The 18,892-nt window shown below is 36.5% G+C and overlaps 1 protein-coding gene across 1 annotated transcript in view; it reads right to left on the bottom strand.

Annotated features, from left to right (window-relative positions):
* LOC150087335 (zinc finger MYND domain-containing protein 19-like) overlaps positions 1 to 18,892 on the bottom strand; it is a 161,440-nt gene that overhangs the window by 22,022 nt on the left and 120,526 nt on the right. The gene's annotated exons all lie outside the window — the stretch shown is intronic.

Raw genomic sequence — 18,892 nt, 5'->3', positions numbered from 1 at the left:
GCAACAATTGTAAAGCAGTTATTAATCAATCCACGGTACTTAGTACTATAGGTTCTAATACCTCTCGTGCTTGGGATTTTCATAAAAAAAAAAAAGTAAACAACCTGGTGATTGCACAAAACCCCTCAAGGACTAGCAAATTCCACTAATTAAAAAATATTTAAGAGCAAAGTATACACTGTGCTTTCACAATCAACAAAAAAATTTTATCTAAAAAAAACAAATTGTTTTCTGCAGGCAGTACCAAGCAACTTACACACACACAGGCCTAATTTTATTTTTTATCTGCGTAGTCAGGTAAGATAATTAGGTAATTCAGATAATAAAATTACAAATATAATGAACCTCTCTAAAACAGACACCATTCCATCAGAAGATTACACTGTCCTCTGCTTTGCAGAGGACAGTGTAATCAGTTTCATAAATTCATAAAAATGAAATTCATTGCGACTTACTGAGGATATTTTTATTGATTATCATTACACATGTTTTAATTAATTAATATTTTTACTGAAAGTTAATTATGTTTACTAAAAGTTTTGTTATTTATTAAATAACAAAATTAACCCCCAATCTGTTGAGTATGGGCTTGGCACACCCAGGGTTACAAGCTGTCTGGATATCATCATTCTTCTCCTCCTCTCTCTCTCAGAATTTTTTTTTTTTTTTTGGCTGGCGCAGCATAAGCCTCAGGCTTCCTTGCACCATATGGCTAATAATAATAAGTTTTAATAAACATATAATTAACTTTTAATGAATATAAATGGCTTTTTTTTTAAGTATTTCATTTTCATTGCAGATAATTAGATCATTTACTAGTTTCATGTTCATCATTTTTGCTCACATAGAATTTTTTTAATGGATATACCCCCACTTTTATGGGTCAAAACCACTCCCTTTTTAAAATTTTAAAATCCTGGCTATTGCCTTGTACAATGGAATAATCACCTCCTTATCCTTGCTAGCAAAATTCCTGTACATAATTGACAAAACCCCATGTGCTGTCCTGGCAACCTATCTGCACTGCTCAGAAACTTCATATCTCACTGCACAATTGCCGCCAAATCTGTGTGGCAAATTTTGGTGGTAGTTTTGAATGGTTAGCTTACACAGTGTAGTTTAAAGTGAGCACACTCTCTCTCTCACAAGAAGAAAAAAAAAATGCATTTCTTTTTTAAGTGCAGCTATAATTAATAGTATTTTAAAATTATTCTACTGTTTTTATTTAAGTGATGTAAAAGTAAAATAACGAAAGACATTTTTCATGCATATCTGCATAATTTTGCACAAAAGTTTGCGATTCATAATACCATTTTCTATAACACATTTCCTATGAAAATGTATTGCAACATCCAAACTGTTTACAGGTAGCTAATTTTGTCCATCTATTTTGAAAGCCTAAACTACTCAAACCAATGTGAGTTTCAACATGCTACTAAATATGCAGTGATGACAATGATAGCAGTTTATTTATTTAATTTAATTTTTTATTATTATTTTTTTTGCCACAGAGAATGTTTTAGTGTGTGTGATTTTGCAAAATGTGCTCTCGGAATTTACCCAGAGAACTCCTATTTAATTTCATCTGCACTGCCAATGAATTTTGAGATTATAAATGCATGTAGCCAAAAATAAATCATAATGTTTACCTTGTGTGTTTTTCATTAACGCATTTTAACATCATATAAAAAACATTATGTTAAGGCATTTTAAATGAAACCTTTTATCATTTAAAAGTAAAAAGTAATTTTTCAGGCATAGGTGAGTATTCTCAATTGTTTAGGATAGATAGATGGCTCCAGAAAGGATTTCCTAGCATCCTCAATACACTACAAGGCAGGTTTGAAACATTCGTGGCCTCAGTATGAAAGGAAAGTATGAAAGTGGTACAGTCTGAAAATTTTCTATATTTAATGTATAACAATTCAAATAGTAACTCTCAATTTCATGCTATTTCAATAACATCTTTTTTTAATTACTGGTCCTGAAGTCAAAGTTATTATTAGCCATATGGTGCAAGGAAGCCTAAGGCTTATGCTGCACCATCCAAAAAAAAAATTCCCAGACTTACCCTGAGAGAGAGAGAGAGAGAGAGAGAGAGAGAGAGAGAGAGAGAGAGAGAGAGAGAGAGAGAGAGAGTCAGAAGTAGAAAGGAATCACCAAGAAAGAGAAGAATGATGATATCCAGCTCAGGACCCTGGGTTTGCCAAGCCCACACTAACCAGTGAGCCCCTGGAGTTGTATGACTGATGGACAAAATCAGTCACTGTTACAGTCATCCGATATTTGGGGAAAAAGGACTAGCAAAGGAAATTCATGAGGATATGATTAAACAATGGGGGAGAATATCCCTTCCTATCCATAGTTAAGAAGTGGGCAGCAGAATTTAAATGGGCACGGGATAGTATTAGTAATGGCTGCATGGTGCAAGAAAGCCTATAGCTTATGCTGCACCAGCCAAAAAAAAAAAAAAAATCTGAACAAAACAATGATAAAAACAAAAAAAAAAATAAATAAAATAAATAGATAATAATAATTACTAAAAAAAAAAAAGGAAATTAAACCTATCATCCTATGCGCTTCCCTTACCCGAAGGTACTATCCAGATGACTTTTGAATTTCACCAAACTGTCGGCCTCTACCACCCATGAAGGCAACTTATTCCAGTAATTTATAACTCCCTGGCTAAAATAAAACTTCCTACAGTCCAATCTAAACATTTCCCCCCGTAACTTGAATTTATGTCCCCTAGTTCTAGCATCATTTATAATCTTGAAAATTTCGTCCTCATTCATTTTACTGATGCCTATCAAAGCCTTAAACACCTCAATCAAATCTCCTCTAAGGTGTCTAGTTTCCAAACTCTACAACCCACATATTCGAAGTCTTTCTTCATAAGGACACCCTTTTGCCGATCTCACCAGGCGAGTTACCCGTCTTTGCATCCTTTCAAGAAGCTCGATATCTTTCTTTAGGTGCGGTCTCCATAGCCTGGAAGATGACCCATATTGTGGAATCCTTACATTGAACGCTGATGCGCCAATAAAACCCATACCAAACCTTACATTGTCCATCACTCCAGAAGTTGACAAGTGATGGTTTGGTACATTGGCAGTGTCTTGGGCATCTCATCTGAATGTGCATTACATAATAACAGATGTTCTTGCTATGAAAGTATCAACATAACTGGTCCCAAAGTTGACAGCAGATCAGAGCACAAGAGTTGTCAGCGAAGGTAAAGAAAGCCAACACAAGAACCATGGGAAACTTCTGGAAAAGTTACCAGGAAAACTCGTTTCCTGCTACTGCAGTTTCCCCTTCATTCCCGGTAAACAGATGGTGCTTGTTATCAGTAGTGACATCAGTAGAAGTTGATAATGATATATTGATTAGTTTTTTCTCATTATTAAAAGCAGATTACTGGAGTTCAAGAGCGTAATATCTTCGCAGCTGAAATTTACTTACAGGTACACCTTCCAGACTGCCTCAGCCTTAGGGTGTTTATCCCCCCTTCTCGCTGTTTTAAAATAGGAAAACTACTTCTACAGACAATGCATGTTATCAGTAGTGGCAATAGAAGTAATTTTGTCATTTTCCTATTGGGTTAAAACAGCTGGAAAGGGGAATAAACACCCTAAGACTGAGGCAGTCTGGAGGGTGTACCCGTAAGTAAACTTCAGCCCATTCATGAACTCCAATAATTTGCTTTTAATAATGAGGAAAAACTAATCAGTACATCGTTATCGAATTCTACTGCCACTACCGATAACATGCACCACCTGTTTACTGAGAATGCAGGGAGAAACTGCAGTAGCAGGTTACGAGTTTCCCCGGTAAAGTTTCAGAAGTTTCCCATGCTTCTCATGTTGGCTTTCTTTACCTTAGCCGAGTTGTCAAATCAAGTGAATATTTGCATCGTTTAAGTATATCCAGGAAATTTCCTTGCAAGGTTTGTGACCACATATGAGACATGGGACCAGCATTTTCAGCCAGAGACAAAGGAGCAGTCCAAACTGTGGAAACCAAGCTTTCCCCCCTCCCCAAAGAAAGCCAATTTAATTCCTTCTACTAGCAAGGTGATGCATTAATTTTTTGTGATGCTGATGGAGCATTGCTAGTGGATTACCTTCAAAAAGTCACAGTGGCATATTACACAGACCCTATGAGGCATTTGCATGAAATATTAAAGAAACACTGAAGGGAAAAATCAACAAAGGGTCTTATTCCACTAGGATAATGGGATTTACTCACAAACATGTCATTGCCATGGCTGCACTGCATGAGTGCAGCTTTGAAATCTTGGACCAGCCCCCATATTAACAAAATCTAGTACCATCACACTTTCACCTCTTTCCTAATTTCAAAAAATACCTGACAGGCATCCATTTTCCTTACTGACAGTGACATCATTGCTGCAGTGGATGCATCCTGAAGGCCCAAAAGAAAAACCATTCTGTGCAGCCAGAATCAACACATTGCAGCATGAGGAGTCTGGTAAGTAAAATCTTACCAGACTCCTCAAACCAGGAACTTTTCAAATACACCTCATATAACCTTCAGTTGATAATTTAAACTGGGATTTCTATGACCCAAATGCATAACCTAGCAGTTTACACTTCCAAATTTTTAGACCAGTCACATAATTTAAATCATTTTATAGCAAAATACTCTGCCCAACATGACACTTTAGTGGCATGGTGCAGGCATAATCTAAAATCTTAAATTTAAGAAAAAAATTGCACTTCTTTCTGCATTAGAATAAATCTGTATTTATATCCTAAGAAATGTTTACAAAACTTTGTGGGCATGATCCTCACCATTTATTCAGTTTCTGTTAAAACTGCAAAAATTATAATGAAAATTTACAAGTTCACATAATTTAAAATTTATCTTATTTTGGAAGGAGCAATGGCTACTTCCACCGTTCCACAGTGCAAGTTCAGTGTGCCTTGCCCTACAAACATTTAAACAGTGTGCATTTGTTTTTGTTAACAAAAGCTTGTGAGCTACAATTCTTCCCTGAAATTTATGGCATACAGCTCTCTGTACCATCAAAACAATTAAAGCTTCCTTGTGGATGCTCAGAGCTACAAACTCCAATTCTGATGGTAAGGTGTGGTAACCAGCCATTTTTTCAGATTTGTATACCTCTAGACTTCATTTTTCTTCAATCTCTCTCTCTGTTTGTTTCTGAAAAAACTCACAGGATGTTTAATTTTTTCAAGCAATTAACTATTAACTGTTTGATATGTTCTAAGAACTAAGAATGTTAATTATTTTTTGTCAAATATAATGCCAAGGAAATGTATTTTCAACTATACAAGTATTGAAACTAAATGAACAAGTATTACTTGTTCATTTAGTTTCAATTCTGGATGAGAATGAAGATTAAATTTTTTTAAAAATTTAACTTGCTTTCTGTGCGGAATGTCTAAATCTGTTGATGTCTGCCCGAAGTATTTATTTTGTTGATGGCTTCTTGTAGCTGTCTTTCAACTGTTTGCATACTTTGAGAGTTACAGGAAATGCTCAAGTCACCTACATACAAAAATGAATCTACAGTCATGGAAAGTTCATCTGCTAGTAAAAAGTGTGTGTGCATATTTTTAATTGTGAACAGGGTGGCACTGAATACCAATCCCTGAGGGACTCCTTGGTAGGAGTTTGAAAACTTTCACAAAAGAACTTCCATGCAAACCATAATTGTGTACATCTCTGAGAATTCCATAGCACCAGGTTGTACTGCATGCCTTTTCAATGTTAAAGCAGACTAACTTGTTTCCAATTTTAGGAAAGAATTTATGTTCTTTTCCATTTTTACTAGCACGTGTAGTGATTATCTATTGTTTTCTTATTGCACATTGCACTGTGTGGAAAATATAATATTTTCCACACAGTGTATTACTAAGTGAGTCTTGTTAACCATTCTTTCCAGAGGCTTTACTTTACAAAGGCTGTGAGTTAGTGTTATAGGTCAGAAATGGTTTGAGTTACTCTGATCTTTGCCAAGTTTAGGGAATGAAAGTATTATTGCATGATGGCAGTGATCTGGGAATGCATTTTCCATATAAATCTTATTGTATAGTAGTAACAAAGCATATAAGGACTTTTAATTAACTGTTTTATCATCATCATGTAATATATGTTATCTGGACCTGCTGCACTTTGGCCTAACACATCTAAAGCTTTGTATAGTTCATGTATTGTATGATATTGAATTATATTAGATTATATTGCTCATTGCTTTTTTAGAAGGTTAATTTATGCTTCTTGATTCCCTTCCTTGTCTTTTGAAATGTGGCCGTGTGGGGTTTGATTGCTGAGACCTTTGCATATATTTCTCCAAGGATAATTGGGGTAAACACAGAAAGCAGATTGCAATGTGTATACTGTATCTATCACTATTTGGACAGTTACTGTTTCCAATAATATGATTAATTGAATCTTTTGAGTTTGAATGTGCAGAATGGTTAAAATTGCTACTCCACCATGTGCTATACTTATACCAATTCTTTCTTTCTTTCCTTCCTGTGCACAATAAAGTTGTACACAGGCACTGCACCTTTTGGTTTAAGGTACGTTTCTTAGAGACAGAGACACATTGGTGCATATTTTGTGAGGAAATCATGTGTATCATCAATACTTCTATTAGAATAAGTAGCAACCTGGATCGAGGGGTGTTGGGGGTTTCAGGGACGGATGGCAGTCATCGTGAAATAGGCGGGTATATGGGATGTGTTAGGGTAACTAGGAATAGGTGCATGTATACCAATGCTAGAAGTATAGTAAATAAATTTGATTAATTTTAAGTGTTGGTCAAGACATCAAAGGCAGATATTGTTGGGATAGCAGAGATGTGGTGTCACACAGCTATAAGGAATGTGTACAGAACGAATAGACAGGATAGGAAGGGAGGAGTTGTTATGCTGTTAATTAAGAAAAACAAAATCAAAAGAAGTGCACTGTTGAGTCAGTTTGGTGTGACATAAGCACTACAAAAGCAAAAATAAGAGTAGGAGTGTGTTATAGGTCTAATGACTCAAATGAGTACAATGAACAATTGTACAGAGAAATAGAGTGGGCTAGTAAATCAGAATGTTTTATAATGGGGGATTTTAACTTCCCAGATATTGACTGGAACTTGTGAGTTGGTCACTCACACACTAGTCAGACTTTTGTGCTTTTATTGGATGATTGTTTTCTGCAGCAGCATGTTCGAGAGGCAACCAGAGATAGTAATACTCTTGATCTGGTTATCAGCAGTGATCACTCGTGTATTAAGAATTTGCAGATAAACGAACCACTAGGTGGCAGTGATCACATTGTACTGATGTGGGATTTACTTAAAGATTTAATTACCATCAGGGGTAAAGGAAAGGGTTTTTGCTTCCCTAAAGGTGGGTACAGTGGTCTCAGACACTTTTTAAATTCTGTACAGTGGGATCAACTGACGATGTTACCAATTCTAAGTGGGAAGCATTTAAGGAATTAATCGTGGAAGCTACAAAAAATTTCATACCTATTAAGAAATATTGTTCAAGGTTTAGGCCTAAATGGTTATCAAATGAACTAATGAGACTTGTGACAGAGAAGAAAAATGCATGGGATGCATATAAATTATCAAGCGACTCAGAAGCCTATGTAGATAAAAGCTAGTCTGTAATCAGGTCACAAAGGAGGTTAGACGTTCGAAGACAGATTACAAGAAATCCTTGGCAAAATATGCTAAGAAAAGCAGCAAGGATTTCTTTACTTATATAAACTCTAAAAGGAAGGGGAGGAATCTGATTAGTCCACTTGACAACGATGGTTCGACTGTTGATGATCCTGCTCAGACAGCAAACAAACTGAATGAGTATTCTGCATCTACATTCACACATGAGGAATTATTAAGGTTTGAAAATAGCAAAAGGTTATCAAATTGTAGCAGGGTACTTAATGATTTTGTAATAACTGAGAGCAAAGTGGAGGAGAAATTGTTGAAGTTAAACATAAGGAAAGCACCTGGGGTGGATGGGATCTATCCAGTTATATTAAAGGAGGCAGCAAAGCAACTAAGCAAACCCTTAGCCATAATTATGAGAGCATCCTTGGACTCAGGGGAGGATTGGTGATGTGCAAATGTATCCCCAATTCACAAAGGGGGATCGAAGGGTGACACGAGTAATTACAGACCAGTTAGTTTAACTTCTGTTCCGGATAAAATAATGGAGTCACTGGTTAAAGATGCATTGCAGGATCATCTAGAGAGGACTGCAGCAATAATTCGGACACAGCATGCGTTTGTTAAGGGAAAGTCTTGTCTGACAAATTTGATTGGTTATTATGATGTGGTTACAAAGGAACTGGATGCAAAAAATAATTTTGATATCATATATTTGGATTTCAGGAAAGCTTTTGACACTGTTGCACATGGAAGACTATTGTAAAATTGGAGCAGAATGGTATTAAGGGTAAGTTGCTACAATGGATAAAAGGATGGTTAAGTGGGAGAAGACAGAGGGTGGTAATCAATGGGTGCTGCTCTTCTTGGACTAATGTTATTAGTGGAGTCCCACAGGGTTCGGTGTTAGGTCCATTGTTGTTTTGTATATTTATCAATGATATTGATGAAGGTATATCAGGCTTAGTGTCGAAGTTTGCAGATGATACAAAGGTTGGCAGGGTTGTTAATGACAGTAATGGTAGTGTGCTACTGCAACAGGATCTAGATAATTTGGGCAGATGGGCTAAGAAGTGGCAACTGAAGTTTAACCTTGACAAATGCAAAGTACGGCATATGGGTAGAAGTAACCCGAAAGAAAAGTACCAACTATGTGGTACTGCACTTAAGGTGCATGTATACCAATGCTAGAAGTATAGTAAATAAATTTGAGAGTAATTGTGCAGTCAGATATGAAGTTTTCTGACAGGCAGACAGAGCAGGTCATGGGGTTTTGTCAATGATATATAGGAATTTTGCTAGTAGGGAAAAGGAGGTGATTGTCTCTCTGTATAACGCGATGGTCAGGTCATGCCTTGAGTACTGCATACAGGTCTGGAGGCCTCATTTTAGGAAATATGTAGATTTGCTTGAGCATGTACAGAGAAGGGCAACAAGATTGGTGAGGGGAATGAAGGGATCCTCTTACCAAGAGAGGCTTAAGTTCTGCAAATTGCAGTAGCTGGAGACTAGGCACCTGTGCGGCGATCTGATTGAGTTGTATATGGCCTTGAATGGGTTGAGCACGCTGAATTTTAATGGGATCCTTCCACTTGTTCAGATTAAGAACCTAAAGGGGCATATATTCAAATTAAGTAAAGACAGATGTAGAACAGATGTGCAGAAATTTGCCTTTAGCCAGCGGGTGGTTACTTGCTGGAACAAACTTCCATCTGTCGTTGTGGAAGTTGATATGTTGAATAAATTTAAGGAGGAACTGGACAGGCATTTGGAGGGAATGGTGTGATTTTTTTTTTTTTTTTTTTTTTTTTTTTGGCTGATGCAGCATAAGCTCATGCACTTGCTTTCTTGCATCACATTAGCATTAGTAGAGGCATTTGATGCAAGAAAGCAAGCTTATGCAGCATCAGCCAAAAAAAAAAAAAAAAAAAAAAAGTAACATAAATAAATAAAAATAACCACTTCCACTTCACCCCTCTGTTCGTTCGAAATACCTGTCCAGCTGAGCCTTAAACTTATTTAGGCTATCAACTTCCACGACAAGGGATGGAAGTCTGTTCCACCCACCAACTACCCGCTGGCTAAAGGCAAATTTCCGCACATCTATCCTACATCTGTCTTTCCTCAATTTGAATTTATGCCCTCTCAGGTGATTTTTCTGAGCTAGAGGAAGAATCCCATCAGCATTGAGCATGCTCAAACCATTCAAGACTTTGTACACCTCTATCAGATCACCCCGCTGGTGCCTAGTTTCCAGACACTGTAATTTGCAAAACTTAAGCCTTTCTTCGTAAGAGAACCCCTTCGTCCCATTCACCAATCTAGTTGCCCTTCTCTGTACTCCTTCCAGCAGCTCTACATCCTTCCTGAAATGAGGCCTCCAGGCCTGTATACAGTACTCTAGGTGTGGCCTGACCATTGCCTTATACAAGGGAATAATCACCTCCTTATCCCTGCTAGAAAAATTCCTATATATCATTGACAATACACCATGAGCTACTCTTGCAGCTCGTCTGCACTGCTCAGAGAACTTCATATCTGCCTGCACCACCACCCCCAGGTCCCTTTCATTCTCTACCACTGTCAGTGTAGTACCACAGAGTTGATACGTTGCTCTGGGGTTGCTGTTTCCCATATGTAGTACTTTACATTTGTCAATGTTAAACTTCATTTGCCACCTCGAAGCCCATCTGCTCAGCCTTTCCAAATCCTGTTGCAGCAGCATAGTGTCAGTAGTGTCCTTGACAACCCTGCCAACCTTCGTATCGTCTGCAAACTTGGACATTAAGCCTGATATACCATCATCAATATCATTTATAAATACAGAAAACAATAAAGGCCCCAATACTGAACCCTGAGGGACTCCACTAATAACATTAGTCCACGATGAGCAGTGTCCATTGATTACCACTCTCTGTCTTCTCCCCCTCAACCACCCCTTTATCCATAGCAGCAACTTGCCTCCAATGCCACACTGCTCCAATTTGTGCAGCAGTCTTCCATGTGCAACAGTATCAAAAGCCTTTCTAAGATCCAAGTATATAATATCAAAGTTATTCCCTGCATCCAGTTCTTTTGTGACTGCATCATAGTATCCAATCAAATTGGTCAGGCAAGACTTCCCCTTAACAAAACCATGCTGTGTCCTAGCTATAACTGAAGTCTTGTCTAGATGATCCTGCAGTGCTTCTTTCACCAGTGCCTCCATTAATTTTCCGGGAACAGAAGTTAAACTCACAGGTCTATAATTACTTGTGTCAGCCTTTGATCCCCCTTTGTGAATTGGGGTCACATTTGCACATCTCCAGTCAATGGGTACCTCCCCTGAGTCCAAGGAAGCTCTCATAATTATGGCTAAGGGTTTGCTTACCTCCTTTGCTGCCTCCTTTAATATAACTGGATAGATCCCATCCACCCCAGGTGCCTTTCTTGTGTTTATCTTCAACAATTTCTCCTCCACTTTGCTCTCAGTTATTACAAGATTCTCTAGCTTACTGCTAGAGTTGAATACACCTCTGGCATTCCCCTCGCTGAATAACTCCTCATGTGTGAATGTCGATGCAAAATATTCATTTAGTTTGTTAGCTACCCGAGCAGGGTCATCAACAGTTGACCCATCGATCTCAAGTGGACCAATCTGATTCATCCCCTTCCTTCTAGAGTTTACATAAGTAAAGAACTCTTTGCTGTTTTTCTTCGCATCCCTTGCCAAGGATCTCTCGTAATCTGCCTTCGCCTGCCTAACCTCCTTTGTAACATGCCACTACTATGGTACAAAAGCCTCTGCGGTTCCATTGTATGAAGGAGTCCATTATTTGTTTTTGTTAGTTCTTTCGATTTTTCAAAGGGTTGTGTTTTTAAGTTTATCTGCTTTTGTTTTCTCTTTTTGGGAAGACAGGTCTTCCTATATATATTTTTTAGTCTGTAAAAAAGTTCAAGAACTGATTCCTCTTGGAGTTTTTCATCTATACCCATTTCAGCATGTGAGTTCAGTTGTACTGTTTTTCTTTATTTTTTTTACTTAGTTGGAGGTGGGCTTTTCAGTAGGATAAATACAGGCATATTTACTACCTGTTCTTGTGCCTGTAATAGATTAAGTGGTTATTTTGCCATAAGTGAGAAGGATTTGCTCAGCAGAACTGTGAGATCCATTTGAGTTCCATAGTTTTACTTTTGTGGGTTATTAGAGTGTAAATTGTTCTATTTGAACTTGTAGGTATGATTATTTTCTTTGTATTTTTGTATTGATTTCTCTTTCTTCCAAAGATCACATTCTCTAGAGAAGGCAGGATGACCACCTTCACAATTAGGACATCTGTGTTCTGATATTGAACAATCATGGCTGTTGTTCTTTAGATCCACACGTGGAGATTCCTAGGGAGCTGGTTTAGGGGTGGCTGCATTTTTGACATCCTAAAACACCAAAGACGGTTTGGGATGTATGGTTTTATATGGCACTTTAAACATTCAGCTTTGACACTAGTGAGGAGGGTGTATTGAATGTTAATATAACAGTCTTGCAGGAGTGATATTTCACTCCCTTTTCACAGCTATTCTTTTCACTCCTATACTCTCACACAGATAACAGTGCATGAAGGCTTTAATTTCAGTGTTGATGACATTCCATCTGGTTTTGATACAGGAAGGTTAACGACTGTTAGGCTTATATAACAAAATAAGGCACGTGGTGTGAAAGATTCCCATGGTAGTTTAGTTATTTCAATTTGAGCTGAAAATGAATAATTATAACCATCAGGCACAAGGTATTTATTACTAGTTATCAGCAAAACTAGTTTTCCTTTAGTATATACAATATTTTAATTTACAACATACAAGTGTGGCAGTGTGGCATTGGAGGCAAATTGCTGCTATGGATAAAGGGGTGGTTGAGGGGGAGAAGACAGAGAGTGGTAATCAATGGACACTGCTCAATGTGGACTAATGTTATTAGTGGAGTTCCTCAGGGTTCAGTGTTGTGTCCATTGTTGTTTTCTGTATTTATAAATGATATTGATGATGGTATATCAAGCTTAATGTCCAAGTTTGCAGACGATACAAAGGTTGGCAGGCTTGTTAAGGACCCTACTGATGCTATGCTGCTGCAACAGGATCTGGAAAGGTTGAGCAGATGGGCTGAGAGGTGGCCAAATGAAGTTTAACATTGACAAATGTAAAGTACTACATATGGGAAACAGTAACCCCAGATCAACGTATCAACTCTGTGGTACTACGCTGACATTGGTAGAGAATGAAAAGGACCTGAGGGTAATTGTGCAGGCAGATATGAAGTTCTCTGAGCAGTGCAGACGAGCTGCAAGAGTAGCTCATGGTGTCTTGTCAATGATATACAATAATTTTTCTAGCAGGGATAGGGATGGGATTATTCCCTTGTATAAGGCATTGGTCAGGCCACACCTTGAGTACTGTATACAGGTCTGGAGGCCTCATTTCAAGAAGGATGTAGAGCTGCTGGAACGAGTACAGAGAAGGGCAACAAGATTAGTGAATGGAACAAAGGGTTGCACTTACGAAGAAAGGCTTTAGTTTTGCAAATTACAGAGTCTGGAGACTAGGCATCGGCGAGGGCATAAATTCAAATTGAGGAAGGACGGATGTAGGATAGATGTGCGGAAATTTGCCTTTAGCCAGTGGGCAGTTGGTTTGTGGAATAGACTTCCATCACTTATTGTTGGAAGATGATAGCCTAAACAAATTTAAGGCTCAGCTGGACAGGTATTTCGAACGAATGGAGGGGTGAAATGGGAGTAGTGGTTGTGTGTTTTTTTTTTTGGCTGATGCTGAATAAGCTTGCTTTCTTGCATCATATGCCTCTACTAATGCTAATCTGCCTTCGCCTGCCGAACCTCCTTTGTCACCTGATTACAGATTAACTTATATCTGCCATAGGCTTCTGAGTCGCTTGATAATTTATATGCATCCCATGCATTTTTCTTCTCTGTTACGAGTCTCATTAGTTCATTTGACAACGATTTAGGCCTAAACCTTGAACAAAATTTCTTTATAGGTATGAAACTTTTAGTAGCTTCCACGATTAATTCCTTGAATGCTTCCCACTTAGAATTTACTGTTGATAATATCATCAGTTGATCCCACTGTACAGAATTTAAAAACTGTCGGAGACCACTGTACTCGCCTTTACGGAAGCAAAAACCCTTTCCTTTACCCCTGATGGTAACTAAATCTTTAAGTAAATCCCACGTCAGTACACTGTGATCACTGCCACCTAGTGGTTCTTTTATCTGCAAATTCATAATACATGAATGATCACTGCTGATAACCAGATCAAGAGTATTACTTTCTCTGGTTGCCTCTCGAACATGCTGCTGCAGAAAACAATCATCCAATAAATCCATAAAAGTCTGACTAGTGTGTGAGTGCCCAACCCACAAGTTCCAGTCAATATCTGGGAAGTTAAAATCCCCCATTATAAGACATTCCGATTTACTAGCCCACTCTATTTCTCTGTACAATGGTTCATTGTACTCATTCAAGTCATTAGGCCTATAACACACTCCTACTCTTATTTTTGCTTTCGCAGTGCTTATGTAGTGGTTTTCAACTCATCATAGATAATGTTTTTGCACAGCTCACCATTATACAGGTATTTAACAAATACTAAAAGCATAAATAGACTACTACTTATGCTGTTAGTATTCGCAAGGTAAAATAAGGCGACAACTTAAGTCTACAAATGAGTTCATTCAGAAGATCGGCTGAGCAAAGTAAAATTCATTTTATCGTGTCATTACAGAATGGCACCTTTTATTTTTGCTGATTCGATGGGTCCAAATATTGTCTTTCACAGGTCAGTAGTGCATGGCATTATCAAATTTTCACCAATAATGTGGGCCTCTCCTTGACAAGTAATGCAATAGCCCACTTTCAGTGAAACTTCTAATAATTCTCTTTTACATCTCACAAATATAGATTTAACCAATGATGTCATTTTTATGTAATACCTCTTTTCCTCTTCAAAACAAGCAATGGACTTGCCATTCAAGTCTCAATGATTTCTTTCAAAATGTCTCATCAACGAGAGGATTTCATACAGTTATTGCCGAGTTTCTGTTCACATATTAAACACAGAGGGATTTGATTCTGCTCATCACCACAATAATAGAAGCCACATTTCAAATATTCATTTTGATAATGTCAGTTTCTTTTGGTCCTTATCTGGAGCTAATTTGCTTATAGATGGACTTGGTGAATGGTCATGATTACACTTACCACTTGGTCTGTTCTACTTGACTTGTCTTCACATCTTTTCTCTCCATAGAATCTAACAGAATCGGCACTGGCAACTTCACTGCGTACTTTAACGTTGTGAAAACCAGTGAGATGCTTGAACCTATTAAACCACCCGTTTCTTGCCACGAACTTGGGTTGGGGTTCGCTGTACTTATCCTTAATATCTTTATCAATACTCGTTGCTTTTGCTTGAATGGTCATTAGACTCAGGGGCACTCGTTTCTGAATCTGATTTTCCATTCATATTATTAACAGCTGTTACAACTTCGATGTAGCACCTGAATGCTGTTTTGTGATCACTGTTGATCTTAAGCGCATATAGCACACTGTCCTTTAAAATAGTATTCACGGTTGAAGCAGCAAGACCCAATTCTCTTGCAATAGATGACAAACTTTGTCCTGCTTCTTAATTAATCATCTTCATTTCAAAATCAATTTTGTTTCGTTTCCTGGCACTAACACCACTTGCACTTTTTGTTGGTCCCTTTCCCTTCATCATTGTAATATGTAAATAGGAATGAAGAGAAGTTTCTGAAATTTTATTTTTATATGATTGAAGATTTCAGTGAAGGGGAACTGATTTCACAATAATAGCGTAAAATCCCACACAATTCCAGTTATTGGTATTATCACAAATGCAATAAGATCGAGTTTACTACCCATTTATAATTAGATGCACTAACAGAAGAGCCCAACAAACCGGAAAGTGCAAATTGTTTTTGTTTTTTGTCATGATCTCCAGAAACATGCTTTAGAAAAATATCACAAAAGTGTTCAAAATTGATTCTTATAATGGGAACATGTGATAATGATAAAAGGATATTGCAATTTCCATTATAAATATGACCTTATAAAGAGATAAATAGTTTAGTAATATAGTGAAATTTTCAACTTCCAATGTCTCTGAATGAATTACAAAAAAAAAAAAAAAAACACAATGTGTTATTGGGTTCACATTACGATATTTTCACGATATCTCCATTTATTCCTAAGGGATGCAAAATACATTTCCACGATTTTTTTTAAGTTTGCACCAGCCAGCAAAAAGTTACATAAAGTCGAATTTCCATAAGTCGAGTATTGCGTAAGTCGGAGTTCCTGTACTTTTTGTACTGAAATATCAGTACTTTCATCTACAATTAACGTGTGGAAAGTAGATGCTCTTATTTCGTTCAGGATATTTTTTATGAGAACAGAAATTATACATTCAACAAATTCAAATGAATAATTTTTGCTTCTCCAATTTTTAGGTATATCTATAAATTTTTCCATGTGTTCATGAATGTCTTGTACAGAGTTCACCGATGCATTAATTAATTTTTATGGCTAATATCACATCATTAATTAAAACCTTAACCCTATCAAAATTTGATTTTGATCGTTCACTTCTTTCCTTTTTTATGTTACATACTTCTACAGTTTCTGTCAAAATACTTAAAATTCCACCTCTTTTCAGATTACGTAACTCGGTAACTGCGTCTATATGTATCTTCTGACTTAGATGCCATTTTAAATAATCTAGTTTCCATTCTTCCCATACTAAATTCTCCTGCAACTTTTGCTTCTGCACAAAAAGTACACAAGACGACACCATTTTCTTCATTGTATTGAAAAATATCTCCCAGTTTTAGGCTTTGCTTTTTGTTTGATGATGGAATTTCAGCATCAATTTGCTTTAAAAGCCAATCCTTTATAAATGTTTTGTAAGTTTTTTTTTTTTTTATTTACGTCTTCAGTTTTTCTTCTGGACTTTTTTTTTCTGAAAAATTTTAAAATTAAAGAATTTTATTAATTCTCTGTATTTTGTAAATGAAGTTATAAAATATTAGGAAAAATCACAAATTTTTAATGCATTATTAAAATAGTTGATAAAAATTAAAAAAAAAAAAAAAAATTTTTCACATTTTACCTTCTTTAATAAAATATTAAGTAATACTAAACATTATTGGTTATATACAAAAAAAAAAAATCTGGATCAGTAGATCCGCTGACATTCTGCCCACATATTTTTATGTATTAATTAGTAATAATTAATTTGAGTGGACGGAATTTAAAAATGCTGACCTTCCCTATTATATGGTATTTTATTATTTTTAAAACAATAAACTCGCCTTAAAAACATACAATATAAACTAAAACCGCTACAGTCCTTTATATATTCGTAATGTAATAATTTTTTTCATATAAATAAAAATCAACACATAACCTTTCACTGTGCACTATGTATTTGCATTGTACTATGTATTTGTAAATAAAAGATGTGGGGAACATATCATACAATAGCAAATCTTATGGCACGAGTTATCCCCCCTTCCTATATCCATTCTTCCACTAATACTCCTGTCACCATCTATGTGGGCTGTGTGCATGGGAAATAAAAGCACCTGTGCAATTTCATAGAAACCAGTGCGCGGCCGTGCACGTGCGCAGCTTAGAGGGAACCATGCTCATGAGTTAGAATGTGGTGCAAAAAAAAAAAAAAAAAAAAAAATGTTGAAGTGTATAAATAGTTTTCTTTGTCCTCTTCAACAATATCAACATTGTGGAAGAATAAACATGTTTACATATTGGCACTGGATAAGATCATACCTGAAAAAAAAAAAAAAAAAAATTAGGAAGTGCAAAGTCAAATGTCAATGAAGCATTGCTTCAATGGTTCACTACACAAAGAAGCTGGATTTTCAATAGATGATCCATTTGCTAAATGGACCATCTATATACTATGATTCTGTATGTAACAATGGTTGGCTGGATTGGTTTAAAAACTGAATACAAGCATATTAATACAAATAATAGGTAGGTATATAATAATATTTTTTTTCTCTCTAATATTTCTTTTGAGTTTATCTTTATCAAGTTATTGAGAATTTAAAAAAATAGGAGGTGAGGTAGATTTAACTCATCACTGATATAGTGAGTAATGGTTATAACAAGGAATTTGTCAGTACCTTGATGCTCATTATAACCAAGTTTGACTGTAGTATCCCACTTCTTTCCCGAAATATTTTATTAGTATTATCCATATGAGGCAAGAAAGCCCTGGACTTTTACCGCACCAACAAAAAAATAAATGATAAATCACAGAGATATCAATCCAATTGATACTTTGAATTTTCCCAAGCTTTCCTCAACTACTGATGGAGACAGGTTACTCCAATTATTAACAACTTGCTGACGAAAAGAAAACTTCCTGCAATCCAATCTAAACTCTCTCTCTGTAATTTGAATTTATAGCCCCTACAGTTCCGGAATCATTTAAAACAGTGAAAATTTCACCCTCGTTCATCTTACTTTCACCTCTCAGAGCCTTATAACACCTCAATCAAATCTCTAAAGTGTCTAGTTTTCCAACTCTGCAGCCCACTACCTCACACCAGGCACATTGCCCACCTTTGGACCCTTTTGAGAAGCTCAATGTCTTTTTTAAACAGTCTCCGTACCTGGACACAGCATTTCAAGTGGGGTCTCACAATTGCCTTATACAGTGGTATTATGACCACCCTACAAGCCAATGTTTGATAAATCATCTACAGGACAACATTTGCTCTCTTTGCCACCTGTCATTGTGGTTGAGGAAAGATTGGGAAAATCTACACTGCTCTGAGAACTCTGACCATATTATCTTAACTCCAAAATCTTTCTCCCTCTACTGTTTTTAGTTCTACCCCATCAAATCATTTTTCCACCTCAGTTTCTACCCCATCAAGCTATTGATCAGCAATAAAATTAAGATATATATATATATATATATATATATATATATATATTTTTTTAACATTATCATGAAATTTGTGGTTTTCAAATAAAAATTACCCTAGAGTTAAATCAAAACTTTTAATGAGATATCAGGGCAAATACTTGACTGATTCTTAATCATTCTCTGCCATGCATTTTGTGTGCCCAAAGTTAAATCCCACCCCCATAATAAATCTAGAGGATTAAGACTGCGTGCAATTGTGG

Source organism: Mastigoproctus giganteus, chromosome 4, assembly GCF_048544385.1.
Source record: "Mastigoproctus giganteus isolate SK-2022 chromosome 4, ASM4854438v1, whole genome shotgun sequence".
NCBI lineage: Eukaryota > Metazoa > Arthropoda > Arachnida > Uropygi > Thelyphonidae > Mastigoproctus > Mastigoproctus giganteus.
This window is presented reverse-complemented; position numbering and strand designations above follow the sequence as displayed.